The sequence below is a fragment of the Urocitellus parryii genome, chromosome 11 (genome assembly GCF_045843805.1).
Source record: "Urocitellus parryii isolate mUroPar1 chromosome 11, mUroPar1.hap1, whole genome shotgun sequence".
NCBI classification, from domain to species: domain Eukaryota; kingdom Metazoa; phylum Chordata; class Mammalia; order Rodentia; family Sciuridae; genus Urocitellus; species Urocitellus parryii.
This window is the reverse complement of record NC_135541.1, coordinates 62,491,638-62,497,736: the sequence shown is the minus strand read 5'-3', so window position 1 is coordinate 62,497,736 and position 6,099 is coordinate 62,491,638. Positions and strand designations below refer to the sequence as shown.

The 6,099-nt window shown below is 41.3% G+C and overlaps 1 pseudogene; it reads left to right on the top strand.

Moving 5' to 3' along the window:
* The first annotated feature begins 546 nt into the window (after positions 1 to 546).
* On the top strand, positions 547 to 2,794 carry LOC113194124 (elongin-A pseudogene; annotated as a pseudogene).
* Positions 2,795 to 6,099: the final 3,305 nt, after the last annotated feature.

Genomic DNA, 6,099 nt, shown 5'->3' with positions numbered 1-6,099 from the left:
AAATATTGCACATCTTGGCAAAATATAAGTTCTAAAACTCAATAAACACATTGTCTACTTTACACCGTGGCACACTGAGGCTGTATGCTATTTTCTCAACACTGTATCCATTTAAAAGATAGACAATTTTTTCCATATTATTTTCCCCTGAAAACCTATTGAGGCAGTGGGGGGATGTTTTCTGATTATTTTTCAGTCTTATTTCAAATGTACATAAGCTCATACTTAGGAGTTGTCAACTTGAATCTATTTCCCTTAGATTCAAGTTTACCTTAAAGTGACTCTTTATATAAATTCAATAAATGGGTCCACATAAGGATAGAAAGAGAAAGATTACTCAATAGATTGGAAAACTCTTGAACACGCATATGAGAAAAGTTGTAAAAGCATTTGAAAAGGGGGTACTTGTGAGGCAGGTATAGTTTGAATCATGCTTCCTAGAATTAGTAAGGTTGACAAATAAACACTAGGGCAATTTGAGTTATTACTATTTACTTTTAAAATTCATTTGGGAGTACTGGCCAGGAGGCCAGGCCAGTGACAGCAATGGTGGTGGAGTTGGCGCTCCAAGTTGTGGAGAAGCTGCAGGCACTCCTGGCTGCAAACCCTAACCTCAAAAAGCTGTTGAAATGTTTGAAGAAACTCTCCACCTTGCCTGTTACAAGAGACATTCTTATGGAGACTGGGCTCGGGAAAACAATAAATAGCTTTTGAAAACATGAGCAAGTTGGAAGCTTTTCCAGGGACCTAGTGGCCCAGTGGAAGGAACTGGGGCTGATTAACAAGACTTAAGCAATTTCTGAAAGTGCCCTCAGGATGCTTTTCAGCGAGAGAAGAAGATGGAAGGAGACTACAAAAAAAAAAAAAAAAAAAAAACTGGAAGGCTTTGGGCAGCTGATCCTACAATCCTGGCCATAGACAGAAGAAACAGAAAACTCTCAGAGTCTGAATGACTTCACAAAATGTCTTAGTCATGCATGACAGGAGGGAAGAGGTATCACAGGGTGTCACCTACCTACTCTTCAGACCCTGAATCTTCTGACTATGGCCACCATCTGGTCCCCTCCATCCTGCATTAATCCTCATTGGATATACACAGACAATTACAGTCACCAGAGGAGGACCATGAGTCCATTATTCCACACCAGAAGCCTGGAAAAGGCCATAATAATGCCTTTCAGAATAGACTGGGAGTTAGTCAAGAACAACACGTGGGTGAACCCCAGGGAAAAGGGATCTTGAATCAAAACAAAGAACACAGATCTTGCCACAAGGAAAAATACCCCATCGATGCCAAGGGTGATGTCATGCCCTCTGCTTTGGGCAGAGAGAAGCCACTCAAAAACCTCTCAAAAGAGGAGACTCAAAGACTACTCCTAGGGGGTCATGTCAAGGAGAAACCACCTTCTAAATGCTGCCAAGAAAGAGGAGAAAAGAGAAGGCAGCCTCAGAGGAAGTTTTCCTCCTCCTCAGAGGTTGCATCAGACAACCACCTTAAGAAGCCAAAGCAAAGGACTTTGCACAAACCAAAGTGTGGACAGTGTAGACACAGGCAAAGGAGCAACAGACCTGTTGCCCAAAACAAAAAGGTTTCTAACAACCTAAAGGCTCAAGAAAAAGAAAGTAAAGATTTCTAATTTGGATAGAAAGTCACTGGGTTCACTCCCTGAGGTAGAGGAGTCAGATGTGGAAGATGAATTCAAGCAGCTCAGTAAGTCTTTTGACTCATACCTCCTCTATGACCAACTGAACAAGAAAGAGAAGAATTGTGAAAACTCCAGCCACCCGCACTTGGAGACAAAGGACTTTTAAAAAGTGATTCTAAAAGCACTAGTCAAAAGTTGGGCTCAGTTCAGAAATTACCCATGGTGCATGAGAGCAGGTCAGAGAAGCTGCCGCTGGCTGGAGCTGACTTAGTCAGGCTGAGAAAGGTCCCCACCAATGTACTGCCATTATTGCCAGGTCTCACCTTACCCACCATGCAGGCCAATTACTGAACACTTCCTTCCTGTGAATTGATGCCCTCCTTCCAGCCAAAGTGAAAAGCATTCTCTCCACCCCTGGGAAGAAGAAGGAACTGGATTCACTGGACACAGAATGAATTCCAAAATGCACGTGTATTCCCGCTGCAAGTGTGCCTATCTCCCCAAAATGATGACCTTGTATAAGCAATTCATCTAACAGGCATACACCTGATCAGCTATATTGCATAGAGGAATACATTCATGTATTAATTGAAGGCACAGATCAACTATGGAAAGCTCATTTGTCACCAAGTCTTTAAAGAAGAAAAACTGGAAGAGTATGAATCCTGGTGGGATAAGTACCTGCAGCTTCAGGATGCGTGAGAGCAGTGGCTATGAATGCTGACAAATGCACATGTCAGTAAGCCCAAAGACTGAAAAGTAAAGATGGCCTTTGTCAACTCTGTGGCCAAGCCACCTCGTGATTTCCAACAGAAGCAAGAGAAGTTTGGAAAAGGAGAAGCAGCTGTCCCTGAGAAAGTCAAGATTAACTCAGTCCCAAATACCACAGGAAGCAGCCATGTTCCTGCCAGCAGCAGCAGTTTTAACCCCAGCTTTGAGGAGCTGGCCTACAATAGCCCTAGCACCAGCAGTGCCCACTTGGCACAGGTGGTCAGTAACACTGTCTCCTATGTTCTTAGGAAACCAGCTGTGAAGAATATTGTACCAATGATGCCAAGTCAATTAAAGCTTTCAAGAACAGATTTTCTCAAGGACAAACCAAGCACTTTCTTTGGAGATGGAATTTGGGGGGCCAAAAACAGAAGTGACCGGGCTGGGGAGTAGGACTTCCAGAGGAACCCAGAAGCTTGCTTTGTGGAGCCTCTTGGCCTTGGAATCCTGCATGGTCACAGGTGCTGCTCTGCACACCTCCCTGTGCCCACAGCCCCATACCTTACATGGAACATACTTCAGAATTCTGAAGATGGCGTGAAGCCTCAATCTCAGTAACGATTTTAAGGTCAATTATACTTTCGTTGTTAATTATCATCTTTGTAAACTATAAGACATAGTTTCAATGAATAAATATTGCCCCAAGATTGTATTTATATTACCCTCCAAAGATTTTTGGTTTTGTCCTCTACCACACTTAGCTTTTCAATTTCCAAGTCCCTTATTAGAGTTAGATGAAGCCATTCCCTGTCCCAGGTCAGCTCTCCTGAGTGCTCTCTGGTCTAGAGGGAGGGGGGCATCCCCAGAGCCTGTGTGGTGCTCACTGCACTGAGAGCCAGGAGTGAAGGCCAGGCCTGTCTGTCCCCAAGGGAGCCTCCCTGTGGGGACAGCAGTGTTCAGGGGCTCTGCTCACCAAGACCCTCCACAGTGTTGCCCAGAGTCCTGTGCAAGGGATCATCTCTTTCTCACCCACTCAGTAGTATTTATTAAGGGAGCCTGTTTGTAAAGTCTAAGAGTCCTCACCCTGTCCTCTTACAAATCCTTTTTGTCGTTTTTGCTTTTTGAGGCTCAACTGGAAGACACAGAACCTTGAGTGAAATTTGCACAGACTCTCAGCAATTTAATATTTCCAGTTTCAAATTTTAGGTGGTTTCTTTTCTCCTCCCCTACCTTTCCCTTTCTCCATAAGCACGAGGGTGAAACAGAGGCATGGCAGGGCTCTTTATGTTGAGAGCCACAGCCGAAGGGGCCCCAGCAAACTTCCAGCTGCCTGCTGATGATTGGCTCACAGCGGCCCCAGCAACATCTAGCTGATTGGCTCCTCTGCAGTGATGCTCATTGGGCTGTTTCCCTGTCCTTTCAGACCATGGAGCTGCTCATTGGGGGACTTTTTTTGGCTCCACCCACGCGACCCAGCCAATCGGCCTGAAGAGCAGGAGGATTGTGGGAGGTGGTGAGGCTTGTGGTTGAGGGAGAGGCTTGTGGGAAGCTGGTGGTGACAGTTGGGCTCTGAGGGTTTTTCCTGAGGAGCTGTTTTGTTTGGCCTGTGTGGTTCTAAAAATAAAGTTCGTTTCTTTTGACAAGTGGCTCCTGAATTGTGCCCAGCCAGATTGCAGCACTTTATAACCCTGAATACAACTTCAGAATTTTAAAAGCTGTCATTTTAATCACCTGTTCCCTGAGAATTGCTACTAGAAGCAAATGTTTTTTTAAAGTTGTAATGGTCTAATGGAAAAAAATTAAAATAAAATAAATAAAATTCATTTGGTACAGTTTTGATGTGACAAAAAAAGACGAGTTGTTTCAACTTGAGTACAAAAAGCTTGTTATCCATCAATTAAATCTGCCCCCGCTCACACACATACACACATACACTTAAAATGAGGTAGTTGTTCCATTGCCCTTGATTTTATTTTGAATGAACTGTGCTTTTTTTTTTTTGTAGTTTCTGTTTTTTCCTACTTCCTGAGATATTCATTTTGAATCTCTGTGTCAGGAAACACATGTGTTATCTCTAAATGAGAAGTGCATGCAAGAAACTCTGCCAATGTTGAATTTCAATGAACTTGGTGGTTCTGATGTCATGAAACTCTGTCAAATCTTAGCAGAAATTATAGACAGATTTCTTAAGGAAGCTTTTAAACCAACAGTCTTTTCTGTCAGCATTTAATAACAACCTAACATCTATGTTCTATCAAGGTACTGAAGCATAATAGTGAGCCCCTGGGGAAAAATCATAATGTTCTCAGGTCAGTTTAATAACAATATGCACTTCTAATTTCAAGCATTTTTAAATTTTCTAATTGTGTTTTTCAGATCTACTACCTGACAAATGTAAAAAATAATGGGCAATGAAAACATTCATTTATTTGATGCTTGGGAATGTTTCTGATTAAAGTGATTGCATGTTTACCCAAAAGTTCTCTCTTTACATTTTGACAAAGGAAAACTAATATGAAAATTTTTATAGGTGTTTCCTGTTCTAAATGTTGTAAGTGGAGGCATAATAAATACTATTTACCAGATCAACCAAAGGATTAAATACAAAATTTTAAAGTTCCTTTTCATTTTACCCATTAACACCATTACATTTCCATAAATACCAATATTTAATATAGACAACATACAACAGTGTTGATTACCTTAAGTCAGTCAAATTTTTTAAAGCGGAGTTGCAAAATTCTGTTGAGATCAACATTTGAATGTCAGTGAATGCCTTGGAATTCTTACCACAGTTTATAGGGTTCAAAGTGCGGTTACTTTTCAGTTAACTGCAACCACCTCACATCTGCTTTCCTCCTGCTTCAGCTATTTTTTTTTTTGAATATTCAACACTGGAGAGGCAGAGCCATGAATAGAAATGTGTAAGTGATTCAAAAAGATTCCTAGGACTATCTTTGCTTTTAACCCGTTGGGTCCAGTGACAAATCATTCCATAGCTGCTGATCTCAGCTCAGGCCAATACTTCCAGCATTTGGAAGCAAAAGGTAGGCTACAGAAATCAGCTTTTCAACAAGCCTTCAGGCAGATGATAGAATTAAAAAGTCAAGTTACGATGGTGTGCCCCATAAGTAGCTGCTGGAACAGCACTGGGCCATCTCATTGTTATACTTCAGGGGAGAACTTGTAAAATAATTTTCAGTTCCATTCATAAAGTAGATAGGCTGGTAAGAAATATCCAAACGGAAGGAAATCGTTATCTCAAAGAGACATCTGCACTGTCACATTCATTGAAGTATTATTCACAATAGCCAAAATACGGAAACAACTTAAGTGCCAGTCAAGGGATGAATGCATAAAGAAAATTAATCTTATTCAGTCATTCAGAAAAGGAAATTCTGCCATTTGTGACATGGACAAACTTGGAGGGCATTACACTTCGTGAAATAAGTTAGGCACCAAATGACCAATATCACATGATCTCACTTATATGTGGAATCTAAAAAAAGTCATACTTACTGGGAATAAAATAGGGGTTGGGGTTGTGGCTCAGTGGTAGAACACTTGCCTAGCACATACCAGGCCCTGGGTTTGATCCTTAGCACCACATAAAAATGAATAAATAAAATAAAGATATTGTGTCCAACTACAATTAAAAGATAAATATTAAAAAGAGAAAGAAAACTGGAAGTGAAATAGGGATTCCCAAGAAAGCAAAGCGGAAATGATGGTCAAAGGATAT